Raw genomic sequence first — 23,274 nt, forward strand, 5'->3', positions numbered from 1 at the left:
GTTGTATGTAGTTTTATTTCACATCTTTTACAATTATTTTAGTGATCAATGACTTTCTTAGTATTATAATAAATGTTTCTTAGCATTATAATACTATGACTTCCATAATTCATAGTATTATAATATAATGTGCTATTAGTTATTTATTTTAGTTATCTTATGTGTATAATTGGTTATCACATAACTCATTTGTACAGCCCCCTAGTCAAGTGGCTTTCTGTTAGCGTAAAGTTTGATAGAATAGATTGTGAATGTATGAGATTGACGCAAGCTGGAGATACGTTTATCTACAGCTTACGTCAATCTCATACATTCGTAGTCTATTCTATTGAACTTTACGCTAATAGAAAGCCACTTGTCTAGAGGGGCTGGTATCTAATATCTATCTCTACTAGTAGCATTATTATTGTAGTATAGTTTGTATAGTTGTTAGTTATCCACCAACCCACACTTGGCCAGCATGGTGGATTATGGCCTGATCCCTTTAAGGAGGCCCATGTTCCAGCAGTTACCCCTCCCATACATTTACTATGAGATACGAATATCACATGTACATTTAATATGAAAGATTTTAGCTTTTTCTTTCTTTTTTTGGTTTTCTGCTTTAATTACTTTGCAAATTTGAAGGGAAGTTCATTTAGAAACTGTAATTAATAAAATGTATGGGAGCGTTTCATGTAACATTTTTGGATATTTTTCGTTTTATTTTTAAAAATTTATAAAGGCTATTTTAGGGCGGCCGTACACAGACCGCTTCAAGCAGTTGAGACCGACCGCTTGAAGCCGCGACCGCGCGGTGAACTATAGGCATTCATTCACCGCCGTACACGTGACGGCTCGAGCCGTCGCGACCGCTTCAAGCCGTCAACTGCATGACGAAATTCCACCGTGCCATTGACGGCTTGCGAGCGGCCGTGAGGCATACACTGACTGCTCGAGCCGTTGACTGCGCTAGAGCCGTCGACGGCTCCCTATCCCCCTGAAAATCAATGACTTGACTAGTCATAAAAATCAACCGCTCGAGCGGTTGGTAGCGACGGCTCGAGCGGTCAACAACCGACGGCTCGAGCAGTTGACGCCGACCGCTCGAGCCGTCCGTGTACGTCGCTCAGCCGTTAACTGCTCGAGCGGTCCGTGTACGGCCGCCCTTACTCATTAGGTTAAGTACTTTCTATATCAGTTTAAAGTTTTTTGATATCTGCAATAGTTACGGAATAATTGCTTGTGCACACTTAACGATTACACCCTGTATATAGTTATATTCTTTAGAGATTATGAAAATCTTAAAATCAGTTCCTTAATTAATGTGGTTAGAATAATTTTGAAGATTAATTTGAAATTTATTTATATTTTAGGTATTAAAGTTACATTTGGATACCTCGACCATTTTCATATTTTAAGCTAATTTTCCGTCACTGCCTTTTGATAAGCCTCCCATTGTTTTTTTTCTATAATTTTGATTATGGTAGAGAACAGGGGACTAAAATATAAAATTAAATAATATGGGAGTTTCCAAAACTCTACCAAGTTTTTATATAGACCTATATTTAAGTTAGAAACATAAAGAAATGGGATAAATAATTATTATTAGCACGGAAAAAAAAGATAAGCCCGTATATTATATTATTTAATGTTCTAGAATAATTAATCTAAATCTTTCTATGTATGTACCTATTTGTTCTAAATACAGAGCAATACATACATCTGTACCGATCTTATTCATATGTGGTGTAGATAATAATAGGATATCAGACATCTAATATAGCCTCTTTTCAAAAATTTACCTTTAAAATTTTGTATAAAGTAGTAGTACCTTCTTATTTCGCGTAACATGAGCGAAGCCACAGGCAGCAAGTTAGTTTGATTATAATTACAAGCTTGTTATTATTTATCAATAGAAAACAACAATCGTAGTATAACGTAAGTACCAAGCGATAGTAGTTTACTATTCTGCCTTTGCTCTATATACTTCGGTGCTTGGAATTTGAACTCTATTCCTTGTAGAGAGAGTTCATATTTGTTTGTTGATTATTTATTTGTCAATCATTGTTATGAACATCAAAGGCACCGCCATCGTTCATTCACAAGGCACAGGTGAAAACTTTCCGTTTGTTCGGCACGCGCGAACTTCTAACAGTATCTGTATGTGGAAACGAGATGGATGTATGTACCTAATTCGCGTTTTATTACGTGAGAGAAAGAGACGAACGTTTTCGGTTGTGATAGAAAGAGAAATACTTTTGGCGGTGAGATGAGGCTGTAGGTAGGTAATTAATTTGATCAGCGGTGTACGCAGTTTGCTCACGTCATGTTAAGGGATGTCGAAGTAGTGTGTACAGTATCGATAAGCTTGTTTTATCGACATTGATAATTTATTATTGTTTTGCTTGAAACTATACAGTAGATGTAGATGAAAATTCATGATTCCTGAAAATGGCATTTAGAAAATCTATTGAAACGGTAAGATAGTCATAAGTCACAGTCATGATTCAGTGCAAAATAAGGTGGTAAAATGGAATAAATAAGAAAAAAATTAAATTAATGGAATTTCAATTATTCCAACCGCAAAATAATTGAAAGTGGAGAGTGAAAGGTTTTTAGACCTTTTCGACTCTCAATAAATGTGACCAATGTGCCTGTAAACTATACATTATCAAGACTTTAACTGTAGAAAAGAGAGACAGAGAAAGTTAAAAAGTTATCACAGGTTTGCATAGAACTCATCCGCTTTCTACTACAAAGTAGAGTAGAATAATATAATACTCTGAACGAACTACTTATTACAGTACTTATTAAGTACAGTGCAACCTCTACTTTTTTGTACTTACTAAATTTGATTAAGAATTGAGAGATCTGTTTGTTGGTATGGGAAGAAACAATTTAAGAGGTATTTTATCGATATCGATAGTCGACCTGCCTACGAGCGGGGGCCGGGCGGCAGGTGTGAGCCAGACGCTCCGGCGCGCCAGTCTCTCGCGGCCCTCGCTCTGACCACACGTCGCGTTACTTCGAACCGATATCGACACGTGCGTGGCGCAACCCTATACCGTTCTATTTTCAAAACGCACCTTGTGTTGTGACTTGCGTTGCACTGGAATTTTTATATTTTTCTAACTGGTAAGTTCATTTGTGGCCAGCGTTAACTGGCAATTCGAAATTCGATTCGATATTTGCAACGGTGATTTGTGTGCCAGTGTCAATTTTTATTTCGTCCCACATTAACGCGAATGTTTGATGAAATTTATACGTAGATTTTCACTGTGCGAAGTCGATTTGCTTACGCTACGTTCGCAAAAGCTACGGTGAATCGCATAGGTACAAAAGACATCAACGAGCACGACTGTGTCAATGGGTGATTTTCTCAAAGGTGTTTTTTCGTTTTCTTAACGTTTGCTTGGGAATCGCTAGCGTGACTTGCTCTTTCAGTACTTTCTTTATAAACACGATATCATACGTGGTAGAGATATCATTTAATACACAATTTCCTGCTTGGTATGAATTCACGTTAATATTCTCCACGTATGTTCAATCTTCATTTACTCAAATTGGGTACCACTAATAAATATTTATAGGAACATAAAATATATTGAACTAATTTCAATATATTCAATGATTGGAATAAACTTTAATAACTATAGATCGTAAAATATGAAAATGAGAGAAAGCAGTTAATCCTTGATTAGTTTATGATATAAGGAAATTGAATTTCATTATCAGAGACTTGTGAGAGATGTCGTTTTAAAATTATATTCCGATTGACTCTACATGTATCCACTCTACATGTATGTACAAGTCGCTTTTAAAAGATCTAAGATAATCTTCAAAGAATTAAATTACTTAAAACAATAAAAAGTACTGTTTTTGCTTCCAATTATCTGGCACAGCAATAAAAACTTTACTTTTTTTTAATTGGGAATGATTTAGCGATCTCTAAATTTTCTGGTATTCAGGTTTTAGAGATTTCAAGTGTTGACAGGCGTGACGCGTGTGGGCGTACAGTGGCGCGTCAAGTGTGCTTAAATTTTTGCATACAAATTAAAGATTTGTGATGGATTCGGTTTTTGCTCCGATCCCATATGAATTATTGTCATGGTTGAAATTATAATCTGCATATGAATATTCAAAGAATATTTATTAATTTGCTGAAACACGTAGGTCTAAATTTATGTACCTATATGAAAAATCTATTTGATTCTGCTCTATAAATAATTCATTTAGGTAGGTATGTATAAAGGAAACCAAATAATTTGTAATTCGACAGTCGAAGTACAATCGGAATTCCACTGGTTCATTATACAACTGAACTCAATAAAACTCGAATGAATTGATTGATAGTCTGTAAACAGCCTTACAACAGGGAATTTCTTAATAAACAAACAAAAGTACCATATTATTTAAAACACGCCGTAAAAAGTAAATTTAACTGTATTAACACGCTCCGAGTGTCACTCGAAATGGAGCCTAATTATGATAAAAGCGTAGAAAAAACTTAATCAACGGTTCCCATAATGACATGCATTTGTGTCGAATTTCAGATTACAGTTTTATGTCGTCTAGCGCAGTTTGATACCTAAATGACTTGAGCTGACATGTGATATGTCTATAAATGTGTTAATGTATTCAATTTGTGGTTGTACGTGTTTGACTTGGGTGCCAATGTTGGTGAGATTGTATCGGAGATCTTATCTTCCTATTGTGTGAAGGGAACCATAACTAGATTTTTATGATGATATTTGAGCTCATGAATGGGCCGTCGTATTGTAAATTGCATTTTCATGTACTTGATCGGGTGTCGAGTATTGTTACATCTGTCTTCAGTCATTTGATGAAAGCCTATACTGTATTCTCTCTCATCAATACATACCTCCATATTCTAAGGTTTGTTCTGTGGACTTTTTATATTCATTATTGTCTTAATTCATTTCGTCATATTCTTTCTGTCATATAAAACATTACGTGTAAATGGAAGAATAAGATACAAGTTCTGGTAATGATCATTCTGCTATAAGTAGAGCTGTCTGCTCTACATTACATAAAAGTTAAATTAAATATCCCAGATTCAGACATAACGTACAGTAAAATTCTAAACCTTCTATGAGGATATAACAATAACAAGAAATTAATTATTGATGGTCCACCCCACAACACATTAAAGTTCTCTACAGGGACTCTGCGTGTTAGATCCGTGTCCTCACGTAAGCCTTACAAATGACCAGGTACCTTCCTTATGATGGTACCCCGAGTATTGTGGAATTGAGATACACATAAGAAATTAATTATAAAAAATCGTATACAATTTATTTCCCATATCCGTAAAATTAAGAATTTCCACTACTTACAATCATGTCCCTTTACGGTAACAGTAGTGTAACTGTTAATATTTAGTCACGTTAATGCATCACGGATGTGGATGTAAAACAATGTATAATTACTTGTCTACGATCGTTCACGCACTGTTCACAGACACGCGCCGAGATTATTGGATTAAGCGGAATAGCGCTTTAGTGTTGGAATTAATTTTGTATCAGCTGACTGACTGTCATATTTGTAAGAAATTGGGAAATTTGGAGATGGGTTCGAGTCAAATGCTAGTTTAAAGTCTTATAAATTAAGGTTAGATTATGATGCAACAATGCAAGTGAGTCATCAGTGGGTCATTGTGAAAATACTTCCGATATAAGAAAAACGAATATTTCTCAAAAAGAAGTAAGATGGAATTAAAAAAGTATTTCACCGTATGGTATACTCCGGGTTTTGGTCAAAAATTCAAAATACAACGGGGAATGTAATTCATTTATTGTATCCGCACTGGACCGTGACAGGAAGAAAGTGGTTTTAAACAAAATAAATGGGATTATCTATTTTAAGCATATTTATGAGTATCTACATATAACAAGCTGTGTTTGCGCTTATTCACGCTTAAACTTATTAAAATAGCTTATGTTAATAAGGTGTAGCTTTCTATTAGAGAAGTATTTTTAAATATCGGTTTAGAAATTTCAAAGTTGTACACTACGGTTAAATTAATAGGATAGGTAATCCAATATGGGGGAATGTGTAAGTATGATAAGATAGACTAGGTTTATTCAATCTCTATAAAATTTGTGAATAGACTATAAATTATCCATGAGAGTATTAATCCGATAAACGTTTAAATATGACAACACAGTATTTAACTATGAGTCACAAGTGTTCACCAATTTTAAAATAATTACAGACAAATTGTAAAGCGCTGCATCGCTTGTATCATTAATTCAACAGCAGACAGGAATTAGTGTAAGTCAGATATAATTATTAACATGTGATTAGATCGGTATCTTTTTAATCGCTAACTAGAATCTGCGGGTGGGGTACGCGTAAAAAATTATTGTTGATTTTATCTCGATCCTTGGGTTCATTCAAAATTATTTACGGACAACGAATTTTGTACGGTGATTTTATTAAATTTGCAATTTGTTTTTAAACTGTTGAAATTAGTTCTTTTATTAAAAAAGCGTTTTATCGTTTATTTGTTCATGTGTCGAGGCGCGTTTCTCAGTGTAAAGTAGAACAGCTTTAAGTAGCTGAGATTGGCTGGTGGGCAAATAGGATGCGACACTTTTAATCGTGTTATCTATGGACTCAGCGAGTCTCTTGACGCGGTTTCAGATTAAATTTCTGCGCCGATTAATAAATGCTATTTTGTGTTATAGAACGTGGGAAATTTATTTTTTTTAATTGAACATTTTTGGCGACAAAATTTTAGAACCTATTGTGACGCTTAGTTAATTAACTTATTCTGATTTTTATTCTTTTTTTGAACAGAATAATAAAACTGCTCCATTACGTTTCAAGATTTTTACTGAACATTAAGTACTTTTAAAACCAATGGCGGTAAAATAAACTATATTTGCGCCATTGGTTTAAAAACTACGTACGTATAGTAAGTTACTAATACATATATAAAAACTTCCAGTTACGATCGGTATCCAAACCGCAAATTTTAAATGATTGAACCAACCTTCATAATATTGACAAACATTTTCTTATTTTTTTGCGGTAGACAGTCATAATCGACCACCAGTTTTTTAAACATTTGTTTTACATGAAGTAAATAACATGCTATATTATCTTATGGTACTTTCTCATATTACATTAATAATAATAATTTGTCTTTAGATTTTTTGTTATTTTCAGATTCGTTTGAAAGTTGTAATGATCGCCAATCAATTCGAAACAAATGCACTAATAAAAGATCACATGTATTACATTCTTTGGCATATTATGATATATTATGTAGTTAGATATAAGTTTCATATATTGTAATATTGACATGATGTTAAAAGAGCAACTATGGAGTTTCTTGCCGATTCTTCTCTATAGATACTGCTTTCCGAATCGGTGGTAAATGTTAAAAATACTTACCTATGTAATGACGATTCGAAAGTGCTACTAAATATTAGTCTAATTGAATAAATGAATGTTTGAGTTTGAGTTTGTATTTTTGACCAGTCTCTGGTCAAAGCCAATCTCAATATCGTAGACATTTTATAGACAAAATAATAAGCGGTATATTGCTGACGTATCTTAATTCGCGCTCTCACTCGTGTCTAGCGGAATTCCATATAATCATTATTAATTTATTAATTTATACGGAGCACAGCTCTCTCCAGTTTGTGGAGCTTATGCTTCGCTGCGCAGACGCGTGATGTATCCTAGTATAAGAGTGTTTCATACGATTTTTGTGTCCGCTTTATAAATTGGATGCTTGATAGGTGTAGGCAATTAAATACAGAACAGATTTTATTAATTATACTATACTTATATTTTAAAAATATTTTAATGAATATTTATGATTAGTCTACTTAAATGATAGATGGATAATTACATAAATTATACCTAAATGTATGGGATCTTTAAAAATATCTGTATTTGGAAATGTAGAGCTACAACTAGAAAATATTTATTTAATACAATTGTGTATTGTGAAATGTTCTTAGGTTGTAAACTGTAATTGATAAAGTCATTTTCAGCGTAACGGAATGTGCGATTCAGCGTTTAACCATTAACAGTAGTGTGGTGTATAAAATATAGGTTAGTGGAGACTTATCATAACAGTGCTATTTTAATGGTAAAGGAGGAGCGTTAGAGACCTCGAGTTGTAAAAATTAGACAATTAAATAATGCGTTTTCTTTCTGTGTGTTTTACCTAAGAAAATATGACATTAATTCACTGTAATGTCGTAGTCTCGATATGATAAAACTACATAACTTGAGACTAAATTCCATCTATCTCCATTCTAAATTTCAGTCAATCGATTCAATAGTTTTGCGTAATTAAACAATACCTACAGATTACAGACTCACTAAAAATCAGTTGGATATTGAGTAAATTAGTGAAACAATAAACTGAAACTTTGAAAGGAAGAAGTACCTAGGTAAATGATCTTACTATTGTTTATGTCTATATGTCGCATTTCATGTTCTATTAAATTGCGTGTTCATACATCGCGACTAACAAGTGTAATAATGACGTCATGTTATTTGTAAAATAACAGTGGGCTACAAATTAGTCCCCTTTGGTGTTACGGCGGAAAATCACTGTCATACTTGGTTTGGTTTGACAAAAACTAATTTTGTGAATTAAGCCATTGTAGCGGTGTTTTATGTGTTTGATACTGTATTGTGACAAAAGCGTCTCTGTTACGTGGAAAAACACTAGTAAAGATAAATTTGCCACACTTTAGATAGCTTTATGTTCTAAGACTCTTAAATTACTTACCCTTGATTTTTTCACAAAACACTCATAGATAGTACTGTAGTTCCAATGCCATATTTGAAAATAGTGCAATATTCAATTTCATAATGAAGCTTTTAAAGATTATGGCAATGTAAAGTTTTTACTATATATCTTGCCACCATTATCCGATAATTCACTATCTTCTGCGATCAATTATAAACCATTCAAAACAATTAAAACCAATACGCTGAAATATGTTTAATCAAAGTAAAGATTCAATTTTACATGCAAAATATAAAAATAGTCAATACTGTTTCGATATCGCTTGAAATATTGTTTAAATTATAATTGTTAACATTCGTTTGATTAGAAACATCTCCAATTATTGATCCATAGTAAAACGTAGAGTCAACAACGAAGTTTATTGTTATGGTTTCTACCATACCAATCAACTACTAATACCAATCATAGTCATGTGAATAAACATATTCAGCAGAATAAACCTAAATATGACTATTATACTTCAGCTGTTTATTGAAAATTGACGCAGAATTATGTGTCAGTTGTCATGTGCACAACTGACAATGTTAAGCGTTCGCTGCTGACCGTACACAAGAGCAAGGTTAGCGTACAAATGTACCGTAATACGCGCTAACATAAGAACGTGTAGAACTGGCAAAACGGGCAGCCAAATATAGGAAACTTGTCTGTCTGTCGCGATTATTGATATTGTATTATACGCGGCATGCGGCTAGAACATTATCTCTTAATTTATTGTACAAATTACGGTAATAACGTTTGTCTATGACGTTTATATGTCCAATATTGTTTAGATGCCATGTTGCATAATTGGCGGGAATAAATTTCTTTAAATGGCTTTTATTGCGAATTCAAGCGCTCATAGTTGCAGTTGTAAAATCTCGAATGGCTAGAGAAGAGAGTCTTTAAAGAGATTATAAATATTTAGTTATAATTATTGTAAGAAATCTTACTTAATAATGAATGAAATGTCTTAGGTTTTAAATAATTCAATAAGTTGTACAATCACGAAATACTGTTTGTCGCGTCTAGTAAAACAAGAGCTTTCGGTCAGCGAACCGCTATATATGAAATTAAAAATTATAACGGCAGAGCGATCTTATAAACAATTGTTCTGATTTTCCTCAGAATTAATGCAACAGCGCTCTCATTATCAAGTGGGGAAACACTTATCATAAGTGCGGTGATGGAATGGTATTCGTACACGCAAGACGGAATCTTATTTAAGGGGATATATAAACGAGCTCTCTTGTAAATGTATAAGTATGTACATAGATTTTTGATGTTATGCTTATTTATTAAAATGCTTATATTTACAGATACGAAATTGTAGTCTTTCCGGCTATAAATTTGAATCATTTATCAAATTTTACAGGATCGTTTAAATAGAAATGATCTACAAATCCTTGTACGGTCGCAGCTATAAATATATCATACTGCAATTAATGATTTGCACGTTTACATTACGTTTATTTAATTTTTATGTAAATTAATGTAAGTACAGACCGACAAATAAGACATAATTTAGTACGACCTGTAAGTGGGATGTAATAGTTGTCTGGTCCAGAATATTTCCCAAGTTAGAAGACATTCAATTCGCTACGGACGGATAAGAAGAATATATTTATAGAACAACACATATTATACGTTATGGTGTGCGTGCTTTTATCAGTGCGTTTGATTTGGCGAAACTTTTTACAACACTAAATAACATTTTTTCCAGATATTACTCAACCATATATTCGTAGCGTTTAATCATCACGTCCACATACAATTGGTCATATATTTCCCTTATGTCATCATCAGTCTTAAGGTTGTCAAGCTGCAGGGGTCCTCTTAAGACTCGGGGACAGCATTTAGCAATCAATTGAATCTATTTACACTTAATACGGTCCGACACTGAACAACTCTTGTCTCTTCATTTTGTTAGATTATTTATTGCATTATGTGTTAGTACGCAAGTTTGGTCAAGGAGCTTTTGTGTAGAAAAATAGGAAAGCTATATACAACTTTCAGGTGAAATATTCTCGCTTGGAAAGTTATTTGCTGTTCGTAATGCTGAAATGGATGAATACAATTTTTCTTAAACATGGATTTGGTATATTTAGTGTTAACTTGAAATTATTCCAACAAGTATTTCTTTAAGGACTATTGAGATGTGTTTGTGATTGAATTTTCACAATCAATGATGATATATCCGGTTAGTAAATACAATGAAAATTTCATCCATAATCGAGCTCAACAGTTTAATGATTCTGCAAAATAATTAGGTACATGAGTAAGAAGCATGATATACCTGAATAAACACTAGGCACTGAAGTAACCTTATAAGTTCAAACATAATTTTGCGGAGGCTACACAAGGTGATGATTTACGATGTATTTGATAGGAACAAATAAAAATAGACACAATCTGAGTCACCTAACTACAAGTATCCGTTGCCAGCGCCCGCGGGCCACAAATTGTGATCTTAATTCGTAAAAGCTCGACATTGATTGTAATCATCGTGATTGCTGAACGATTTATGATGTCAAAGATTAATGGATAGAGCCTTCTTACTCGCACAGAATACATAATAATACGACGCACTACATTGTTTTTAGACCGAACAATGGTTAAGTAAATATTATAATTTATCTATAGGTAATGGCAATGATAATTCGGAGATTGCCCGTTTAGATTTTATTGTGCATTAGGAGTAGTATGTATAGTAATTTTTAACTTTGGTGCGTGTTAAATAAAGCATAAAATTGTGATATAATTGTGTTTTTATGTTTTTGATTATGATTTTATATTTTTAATTTATTTATAAGAAGTAGAGCATTCTTATAAATAATAATCATAATAATTCATTGTGTTTTTGAATTTACGGTGATATTTTTTTATTAATGTTCTTTGATCGTATCACAAATGATGATATAGTACCGAGATAGTAGAAGTAAATATCGTGATTCTAGAATTAAAGCATGGTTTACGCTTGACCTGCATTCTTTCTTGAATCTTTTCATTTAACAACAAATCTTAAAAATGCTTTTATAATTTATTTTATACTATAATCTAGTCGATACAAATCTTAATATATATAAATCTCGTGTCACAATGTTTGTCCTCAATGGACTCCTAAACCACTTAACCGATTATAATAAAATTCGCACACCATGTGCAGTTCGATCCAACTTGAGAGATAGGATAGTTTAAATCTCAAATCGTTGAGAAAGCGGGCGAAGCCGCGGGCGGTAAGCTAGTCCTATATAAAATGTAGCAAATATTTGAAGGTGTAATAGATACATAATATATATAAATACTTTTCCGACAAGGACTATCATAAAAATATATTGTTTGCATTACAAAAACCTCTACTCAAAGAGCAAAGGTAGCGTTACGCGTTCAAAACAACTGTACATCTTCAAGCCATGCTCATTCCATACGTCACATGAGTTGTGACACATGTGGTAATTAGCCATATGAGCCGTATCATAGATATAACCATGTTATAACCTTTTGATATAATCTAATACGAGTATCATAGTATCTAGTTCCAAGCTTAAGTAATGGTAGATGTAATTGAACAGGTTGCGTTTGATATAACTTATTTAGATATCATATTATGTTACTAGTTAGATGCTATGACACTTTCTTTTATCCCACCTGGATAGATATAATTGTGACAAACAATTTTATTTCAATTTTGTTAAGCATGGCTTATTTAACATTTATCTTACAAAAAATTCAATTGTTTATTTTAAAGGCTTGTCACAATAAACACGTTAGAATCAAGTAGCAAAAACTAATACACATGTTATGTATACTAAAGTGGCATTTGTAATATATCATTACAATAGGTAAATCGTTAATTGTAAAGTAACATAGGAATCGAGGACAACGCACCGACTGAGAAGCTTGTAGAAAATATGTCGAACAACGGGTGCTTCAGTCATTATTGCTTGTGTCATTGATTGAGGTTCGTTTCCTACGTGGCCACCATTAGAAGACACAAAGGTTTTATTTATATGCTAGTAATAGCAGTAATAGATTGGATTTAGCGAACAATACATGTGTTATCAGGTTGAAATGATACATTCGAATCTGCGAATATAGAATTCCTAAATTTGTTTTATTACGTGAAAAAAATAATACTTTTGCTTCATACAAAAAATCCTTTTAAATTAAACCGAATACGAATCAGATCAGAAGTAATAACTTTAACGATTAAATCTGCTGAGCAGTAGTGATGCTGCAGACATATGAGAAAGTCATAACTGCACTTGTCTTCTGGCCATGAAATATGAATAAAATATTACAGTCTATGTGCGTAAGTTTGTATGAACTTTTAAGTGGAACTAACTTCATGACATTTATAATTTAATTCATGACATGTTTATAATAAAATTGCAATGAAATAAAGGTTTACTTGCATAGATGTAGATAATGTCGGAGTACGTTTTCCATTTACAAACATTAAAAAATATATTCAGAAATCTGAAAGATATGATCAAATCGATATTGGCAATGTTATCGTTAAATAGCGGAAACCATGTCCAATTACTAGCCGGTAAGAACCAAGATTCTCTCGAAGATGCACGTCCTTCCTGATCTACGATATGGACCATCGTTTAGTTGATATTCTGTTGCTGTTTACGCATTTCTATAAATGGTTACGAATGGTAGATTTACATGTGTTGTGTTTAGATATGGCCTGTTATTGGGTTGTGTAGATTTTGTCTTTGGAATTTCCTTCAGCCTTCACTCTAACAAGAAATCTAGAGCGTATGTATCGTTAACATAATATTCTGTTACATAAAAATTAATAATATCTATTCTGAATTTTTGGGTATTATATATAACCTTGTCAAAAGAAGGGATTTTTATTTGCTGCTGAGTAAGGTTAGGTTCTTCTAAATTAATTTATTACTTTTTTACTACTCTTGTGATTCAATAATGATAAATTGTATCTCTTATTTATTTTAGCTTTGTATCGACATACAATTTATACCCGTGAAATCTATTCAGATATCTTGATACCCTTTAGAGTCATGCACTTTATAACGAGCTCTTGAACAAGCTGGTGTTTACTTCAATCTTATCTTGTTTTGTCCTAGCTCGCTTTATATAGGCAATATTGTCTAATTTGCTCGATAACATTATACAAGCTAGTGAAGCAGATTGTATTATATACTTTGCAGGGTAGTTAACAATAATCTTTGTATGTACTATGTACTTTTCGAAATAAGATGCATTCAATTCTGATAGGTAATAGAAAATTCAATGTCTCGAATCACCGAGTAGAATTTTACTTGTAAGCATTAAGAGTTTATTAAAAACATTAACTTTAAACTCAAACTCAAACTCAAACATTCATTTATTCAATTAGACTACTATTTAGTAGCACTTTCGAATCGTCATTACATAATTATTTTAACATTTACCACCGATTCGGAAAGCAGTGATCTATGGAGAAGAATCGGCAAGAAACTCCATAGTTGCTCTTTTAAAATCATGTAAATATTACAATATATGAAACTTATATCTAACTACATAATATATCATAATATACCAATGAACTGTCTTGTGGTTTTTACGCGACAACCCTCCATGGGTTTTTATCGTCCATATATTCCTGAATATTGTAGTACGCTCTCTGAACTAATACATTTTTTATATAAGTTTTAAATTTAGAACTACTAAACTCTTTAATATTGTGAGGAATTCTATTGTAAAAGCGTATACCTTGACCCATAAATGAATTTTTAACTTTAGCTAATCGGAAAAATGGCATTTCAATTCTATTCCTGTTCCTTGTGCCATAATCGTGTCTATCTCCTACTCTTGTGTGTAAGTCGGGGCTTTTGTGTACATGCACAATATTATTAAATATATACTGTGATGGTACAGTAAGGATACCAGTATTCTTAAAATGATCTCTTAGTGAATCCCGAGCACGTAAATTATATATAGAGCGAATGGCTCTTTTCTGTAAGATAAATATAGTTTCTATATCTGCAGCCCTGCCCCACAGTAGAATTCCATAGGACATAATGCTATGAAAGTAGCTGAAATAAACCAATCTAGCCGTATCTTCATCGGTGAGTTGCCTTATTTTTCGGACTGCATATGCACCTGAACTGAGCTTACCTGCAGCGGTGTTGACATGGGCTCCCCACTGTAGTTTCTCGTCCAATGTTAACCCTAGAAATACAGTAGACTCAGTAGGATGCAATACCTCCCCGTTCAAGGTAATATCTCTGTTCAACTTTTTTACGTTAGGAAGTAAAAATTAATCAATTAAATTAAAATAATTTACGTCGGAATAACCATTTATATGCCTACTTTGGAAAGATATTATAACTAAAAGCTTATTAAATCGCGTAATAAAGCTAATAATGCACACCCTGACGTTGAATCTCTCTTCACTTGAGACTGTCATTGAGATAATATAAATGTTTATGAACATCACGCATCAAGTTCCTACACAAATAGATACCCCATTCAAATAATCGCAGCTTAACTAAATCGGCTATCCAAACGCCTATCATCTCGCTATACTGCTATTTAACATAATTTGACCCAAGACGTAAAATTATTCAAGGCATATTTCACCTTATCATAATGGCGGAAGAATTAAATTGGTTTGAAGGAATTAATGATCAGTGAGTAAATTGTGATGGGATTTAAATACTCATTCTGTTTATGCTATTACGAAAAGTGGGCTTACCGCCACAGCAAACAGATTGTAAGTGGTTGTGCGTGCTTGATGATACTGCATGCTTTTAGTCTGGAAATAATATACTGCGGCCTACAGATATGAGGATATTATCAAAGTAACGTAAATTGCGTTATGACATGTGCATATGTAATAACTGAACTTAATGCATGTATATGTATATTAATAAATTGCATATTAATGTTCAGAGGTGTGTATGTAGATTGTAGATGGCATATATGTCAACTATTGGATTGGTATTGGAATACTGGCAACTCTGTTTACTGGTTAATAAGCTGGACTATTACAATAAAGGGTGTTGTTTGGCTTACTTCCCGGTCTACGTCGTAATTTGTAACCCGGACCGTTTCTATGGACTACATTCAAAGCGAATTTTTAACCACACAGTTCGAAAAATATGCAGATAAACAAAAGTTGAAAGCCTGGCGTCATAATTAATATAAGACGTGAATCCAAACAGTTTAGTGGTCTCCTGAAAACACAAAATTAAGAAAACGCTTTCCATTTAGCACTTAACGACAGCATCTTTGATAAGCTAGAAAAAGCGTTAGATGATTTCTCACATGCAAATTGCCATTGCAGTGTGAAATGACTTCTATGGCGCTTGCACGTTGTTTTATAAAGACAATTTCTGCTACATAAGCACGTTCGACACACGAACACATTTATCGTATGTGTCAAGACAGGTAGACAATAGAAAAAAGAAAGTTAAGTAAAGATTTACAATGTGCCAACAAACGCAACGAATCGGTGTGACGTCGAATGGGTCATAATATATAACGGTATATACCGGCGACGGTCTAGCGTGTGTTCTGACTTCTGTGGTGTTTCAATAAATAATGGATTTGTAAATAGACTCTCACGATTTCGTATATCAAGTGGAGTATTTTGTTGTCGTGTAGAGTTAGGTTTGACATTTTGCTAATTCTAACTCCTGCAACTTTAGTGTGCCGTCTACGTTTAGCTTTTTCTTTAAACTTGAATCGTTTTCCTCTATATTCTTTTTCTTTGGCTCAGTTGGAGCCATAGTTAGCTAGTTGTGTTTGTGTAAAATAGAGTTTCTCTTCAGATTTTTTCGCTTTTTAGACGACTAGTTAACCATATATGAAAGAAAACTATGATTAACTTCAATACGCAGCTTCTAACGGCGATTTTCTTTCTGACCTCTGCTGCATTTATGAACTCTGTAATTGAAAAATCGAATGAGTTATATTTTTCATATCGAAATATCAATTTATGTTATTGATATTACCCATGAACCAAGCCCATATATCGCTGTCCATAGCCAATTAAAACAATGCATATTATAACCTCGCACGCAGCCAATTAGGTTTTCGAATATGTATATTAGAAGGAAATGACCTTTCTTAGTTAGGATCACTTTCATCTATTTGCTTTTGGGTCGAACGTGGATCCCACAGTCGTTTGCCTCTGTCGCGGAGGGCAAAGGTCGGCCCTCTAATGAGAAAGAATCGATGAAAAGCGTTTGGAATGCGGACTAGGAATATATTATTGCTGAAATATATACGCATAAATAATAACTGGGTTGATTAGTTGTGCTCGTTGATTGTATGTTAACATTATGCTGATTTTCTGTGTACGTTTTTTATGTGTCATAAATTCAATAAATTTTATTATAATGTTGTATACTCACAAGTTTTCCCTAGTTTCAATTTAATGCATAAATTATGTGTGTATGGCTAAATGGTTAAGCTTTAGATACAACAATCGATTTAATAAAATACTAACTTTACTATGTTTTCCTGAATGAAGACGTTTTCATTTCTATTTGTATAGCATATTTAAAACATTATTTCATTTTATACCTAAATATTGATTTCTCATCCCCAACCTATATCACATTTTTGAAGAACCTTTGATTTAATTAGGTACTAGCACAATAGTTACACTGTTATTTAAGCAATCTATCTATTTAACCTATAATATAAATCAACCCATCTTCCACAGATACCCTCCGGTGTATAGTGTAGTGCGGGTAGTAGTGGCGGATATGCGCAGTGCACGGCCCGCGCTGGACAGGTGACACTCGTGTTTGATGCCAGTGCCGTGTGTATTATGACCGTTTGGTACGATACGAGTCGTCGGAAGTACGGTAGCTGGTGAGTACATTGTTTATTGGATTTTTTTAAGTGGGAGAGGGTAGTTGGTAATCATTTTCATAGTGGGTTTTTTTATGGATGACTACCCTACAGTACTTGTTTAATCGTTTAATATAAAGCTTAATTAAGACAATTAGGCTATAGATACTTTAAAATACTGCCTCATTTATTTTGTCGGCTTTTCGTATGAGTGGTACTACGTTACATGCTTTTTGCTATTCTTATATCTCTAAGAGCTTGAATTGAAATGAAATAACAATAAATAAAAAATCAAATATGGAAAGAAAAAGAATTTATAGGTCACGGAGATCATTCGATTAAAAATTGCTACTGGTTTCGTTTAAACTTATCAACAGTAGAGACAAAAATGGCTGACAGGCATATTTGGTACACAAAAGAGTTGGAGCTTACAAAAACTAAAATTCATTGTATATCTGTAAATCCAATGACAATCGATTTCTCCCAAAGGCAATCTAACATGTAAAAAAGAAGTGCTTACTGTAATCATGATCTTGTTAAGCACTCCCAAATATGAAAAGTTAAAGCGCTATTCATTTCATCTGTCAACGAGGCTTTCTTCTCGAACAAAGTCACGATGATCTTGCAAATTAAGTATTAACATATAAAATGGATTTGTGCAATAAAAGCAGATGATTTATAAAATTTTGACGCCACGAGAGTACGTTCACACGGCAATTGAACAACAACAGTGAAGCAAATTTGTTGTAACAAAGCGTCATTTGTAGGTCCTTTACAAGATACCTGTTATTACAGCTTCGTTTTAGTGCTCAATTATAGCGTGGTGTGAAAATTGCAGTGTAGAATTACGAGCCGACGCTTAATTATTTGCAATCTTGTGTGTGGGGGTTAGAGTTGAGAATTGTGCACGTTTGAGAAATATTCAGGCGGCCGACAATAATATTTATTATTGATTTGTGATCTAAGCAGTGATTTATATTTTTGTGCATCTTCGCACATGACTGCATGCACTTTGAAGTCAATAGAGAATGATCATAGGCATGACTGTGGCTTTAGGAATTGTGAAATACCGATGTTTTATGTATGCCGACTTAAGATGCATAATTTTCCGCCTCATTGTTTACATATATGGCATATTTTATAATCCATGTTTCCTATGAAAAAATACTGATCAGTTGAAAAGATGTTAAATGCCTCACAAGTGAATTACCCCACACGGAGAATTCACAACTCTTAACACTATGTATTATTTTTAAAATATTCGTCCACCATTATCCGCGATACCTTAGTGTGTAATAATATAATAAAAGTGTACAAAATCTCCCAAATTATTGCTCATATACCATACAAATTTACATTTTAGCCGATCCTGTAATAGCAGGTTGCGAGTTATGGAAATAACTTTGGCAAAACAAACGTCTCTACGTAAACAACCAATGCTTATGCCCGCAGGAGGCTTCAGGGCTCTGTAGTTACCTGTGATGCTATACTTACACCAAACGTTATTGCTTTCAATGTCAGGGTATTATGTATGCCAATGTGGAGGTTTCAGATTGTTACCCGTCAATGGGTGTCCGATACGTAATTTTATTACTGCTAAAGACATTTCATTTTTGGTCTGATAACGGTTGTATATTTAGAAAGACAAGTATTCATACAAAAAATATTTATACAAAACTGTATGTTTTGTTTTAGCTCTTAAATGTTTGCATAACTCACCCATTCAAGTTTTAAAACAAATTGTACGAATTAAAAACATATTTAAACGATGACATCCAGAGAAAGTTAACGTCTAATATTTATGCTTTCCAATCAAAAAAACGTATTAACGCACACATAATATAAATCTATAATTTTTTTTCAATTAATTTAAATTGATAATTTATTTAAATTACTTAACTTGAATAATTAAAAAATAATTCTGACAAAGGAAATTCATTAGTCAATAGTCGGCTATGTTAAGCCGATGTGTAACGGGTAAGATACCAGTTTTGATTGATGAAGCCTCCAAGCATACCGTGTGTAATAATATAATTCATGGAATGTGTGAAAAATTTAACCGTAGAGCCGCAGAGCTTACTGGGACATGGTTAATGGTTGTGTATGGATATATGTGAGATTTGACGTCATATAGATAGAAAACGTATGTAAATTTCCTATCAATGTTTAAATATATCATATATATATAACTTTTATATGAATATTTCAGACCGTTGGTACTTCCGTCCCAGTGAGCTTTTATAGCATATCAAATCAACTAGGTAGCACATCTACAGTGTACGTAGTTTTCTCGTCAAATTGAGTTGTGAATTTTATGAAGCGCTTGTAAATACAACGAACGTATGTATGAAAATGATTCTTCGTATCGATGAATTAAGTCAAAATCATACTTATCATACGATTTAATTAAGTTATTGTGTCGTTAATCATTCATAACATCGCAGAATCATTTTAATGAATGTCGCCCACGCTTCACGATTCTAATATAAATAAAAAATTTGCTTTAGGCACATTTCACATAAATATTTTTAAATATTTGACTTTAATGAGCTTTTAGTCATATTTTTTGTAGTGGTTAGAAATATGGTTGATTTATGCCAGATATATAACTTGATTTTTATATGATTCCTAATAAAATGTTTGGTTTGGGAGTAATCACAAGATTGTCAGTCTCCAAGATTGACAGGCTCCTATTTCCCACGTAAAAAGAGCTATAATTTACTACTGTTCATCCAATTCTATAACATGTAGGTCCCTTCACGACTTGGACAATACACCGGTGATTGATGTTTATTGATTGCCAACTATGTACTCTGAATGTTAATTATTTTCCTAGTAGCAACACTTGTTGTGATTGTTTTGGCATTTATTATATTTGAGTAACTCGAATGTGATAAGGTTTAGTGAACTTTACACAGAGGAGGAAAATAATAGATGTGTTTAAAGTTTATGTTAAATTATTATATTTTAATTTGTAATTACTGTATGTAATTAAATGGAAATCATTCACGCTTAGTTTAAAATAATTAGACCCACATTCACATTTATAATACGTTAGCATATTTCAAACTGGAATGCGTTCATGTCTACTTAAAAATTCGCTTAATCTAAAGCATTTTCGATGCTATGAAACACATCATTGAACTAATCAGGCGGGAGAACACACTCGTTCGACACGCATTCCGACCGATAATAATGCACTTTCGTTTCGAGCAAAAAACAAACGATTTTTAACAACGGCCGCTCCACTCGATACATCGCAAATCGATTTTATGAACTAGATGATAAATGAGGCAAAGCAGTGGTACCCTTTGTTGATGTAAATACTCGTAGATAGATTGCATTGTTAGGAGGATTAATATATTATGTACATACGTCGAATGTTTGCTAATAGATTTTACTAATCCCACCCACTTAGACAATGCTAGATTCAATTATAATTATAACTTCAAGATTGATTAAAATACTAAAATATATTGCAGATATAAATCCAAAGTACTGTTAGTGTTGATATTATGATAGAGATTAAAACATCACAATTAGTTAAACCATAGGACTGTTCCATCGTAACACAGTTAACTCGAAGTATTATTAATTTAATTATATTTCAAGCATGTTTATGTTATTTAATTTCACGCACAAAGATATTAAAGTCCTCTTTGTATATTCTATAGTCTACGAAAGTAGTCATTATCCACAGACCACAAAGTGATTCAAGTACTGATTAGTTTTAGAAAATGATTATCACTTTACCATCGGGAAACTATTATTGACCGGTTAATGTCAACATTTACGCCTGTATAATATTATACTTATGTATATGCTAAGCTTCTATTAACTACTGTTGCGCTCATTAAGTGAAATATGCATGTCAGTATGGTAGAGAATAATATAATTAACGTAATTTTCATAAAAAATATGCCAAGTGGTATGTTGCATTCACTTCTACGATCGCGTTCACGTTGAAGTATTTTTAGCTGGTGAAATGTGAGAGAAAGCTTTTTTATGTGACTTACAGCTATTTTGATACTAATAGCAATTTTTATTTTTAGTTAAATAGATGCATCTTAAATTGATCTAGACTTGGAAATCTGGGTTCGAATTTAATGGAATCCGTATTGGTCCAATATAGAATCTGTATTAATAGGTTTATTGAATTAGTGTATTTGGGTGAGATAAAGTCTCAAAAATAATCATAACATGCGAATCTAATTAGCGATTGTAAAAGCTATGCCCCAAGCATTAAGCCAACGCAGCATACCTCATAACTCTGTGAAACAGCCGCATCAAACGCTTTTCCATCTTGATATTGCACTATCATACACCATAATGGCTTATAATAAATAGCAATAAAATAGAAAATAAACAGTAGCCTTGAATTACGAGACGGTGACAGCGACAGTAATCGCTGTTGGAAAGCAAATGCTGGTCGGAAAACTAGTTTGTGTATGCTGATATTTTCACTTATGTAAATCATGGTGAATACTAACATTCCCGTGAACTATGAATCCGGTTGAGGTCGGTTTTGATCATAATTTGCGATCGGACGTTTCAATTATGTAGGGTATGTCTCAGTCATCGGCTTGGAATGCTTGCGATTTAATGTTATATCGCGCGAACATATATTTTCTTAGGCTCAATGGTAAAAGTGAAGAAGTTAGTATGTAGTGATATAGTGGCAAATGATGCAAGGTATAATTTGGAAGCAATTTTCTTATATAGAATATTTTCCGTTGCAATATTCCACTAAAGAAATTTTATACAGTTCCGTGTTAGATGAAATTAGTAATAGAATTTTATTAATTTTATCTACTTACTTACTTATTAATTATATCTGTAATCGTATATGAACGTAATTGGGCATATTTTATAGTGAATACAAAAATATATGATTGTTTATATAATTATATTTCATTAGATATTACTTAATTCTTACTAAATATGTTATTTTGTTTCAGGTCAAAAATGGCGACGAAAGTCGCTTCACATATATCACGGACGACGGTTGTGTGGCTCGTATTAGCTTTAGTTAGTGTAAGTAAATTCATTATTATTCCTTAAAATTTAAATAACAAAGAAAGGACCAATTGTAAGAGCATTAAGATATTACAAAATATTATAACTACCTATAAGGAAATACGTTTATGTGTAGATACCCTGTGTAAGCACATGTCATTAAAAGGGAACGTAAGTCAGTAACATAATTAGATTCTCGGTTTTATAAACTACCAATAAGATAAATACACGCCATGATATACAGTATACACCTCTTCTGAAATTTCGCATCTAGTAAATAATCCAAAGAATTCATTTGGAAATCATTTAGCTCTTTCTCCGTCGAAAGTAATGTCTAATGGAGCGATGCTAATTCTATTTGCAAATTCATTTACGAATGTTTTTTTGCATGACCGTGATTTAAATGGACGCTCCAATGTTTATTATTTATTGTATTGAAAGTAAAAGCTCGATTACATTGATAGTGGAAAAATATTCGTATGTGTTCCAACGTCCTGTTCACAATAATGCCATAAAACATATTATGTAAATGACGACACATTCTGAAACTTCTGCTTCATTCTGCGCCATTTATTTACAATATTTCCTATGTTTACATTGTTATCGTGAGCGCAAATTAAATTCCAAAAAGACATACCGTTTAGCTCCGTGTAGAACAAAAAATCGACCTAGCTAGAATA

General features: G+C 32.9%; 1 long non-coding RNA gene across 1 annotated transcript; it reads left to right on the forward strand.

Moving 5' to 3' along the window:
• Positions 1 to 2,980: 2,980 nt before the first annotated feature.
• On the forward strand, positions 2,981 to 22,612 carry LOC123694892. The gene is made up of 3 exons (XR_006751876.1): positions 2,981 to 3,117; positions 17,448 to 17,599; positions 22,537 to 22,612. It is a non-coding gene; the product is annotated as an uncharacterized LOC123694892 (long non-coding RNA).
• Positions 22,613 to 23,274: the final 662 nt, after the last annotated feature.

The sequence above is a fragment of the Colias croceus genome, chromosome 10, assembly GCF_905220415.1.
Source record: "Colias croceus chromosome 10, ilColCroc2.1".
NCBI classification, from domain to species: Eukaryota; Metazoa; Arthropoda; class Insecta; order Lepidoptera; family Pieridae; genus Colias; species Colias croceus.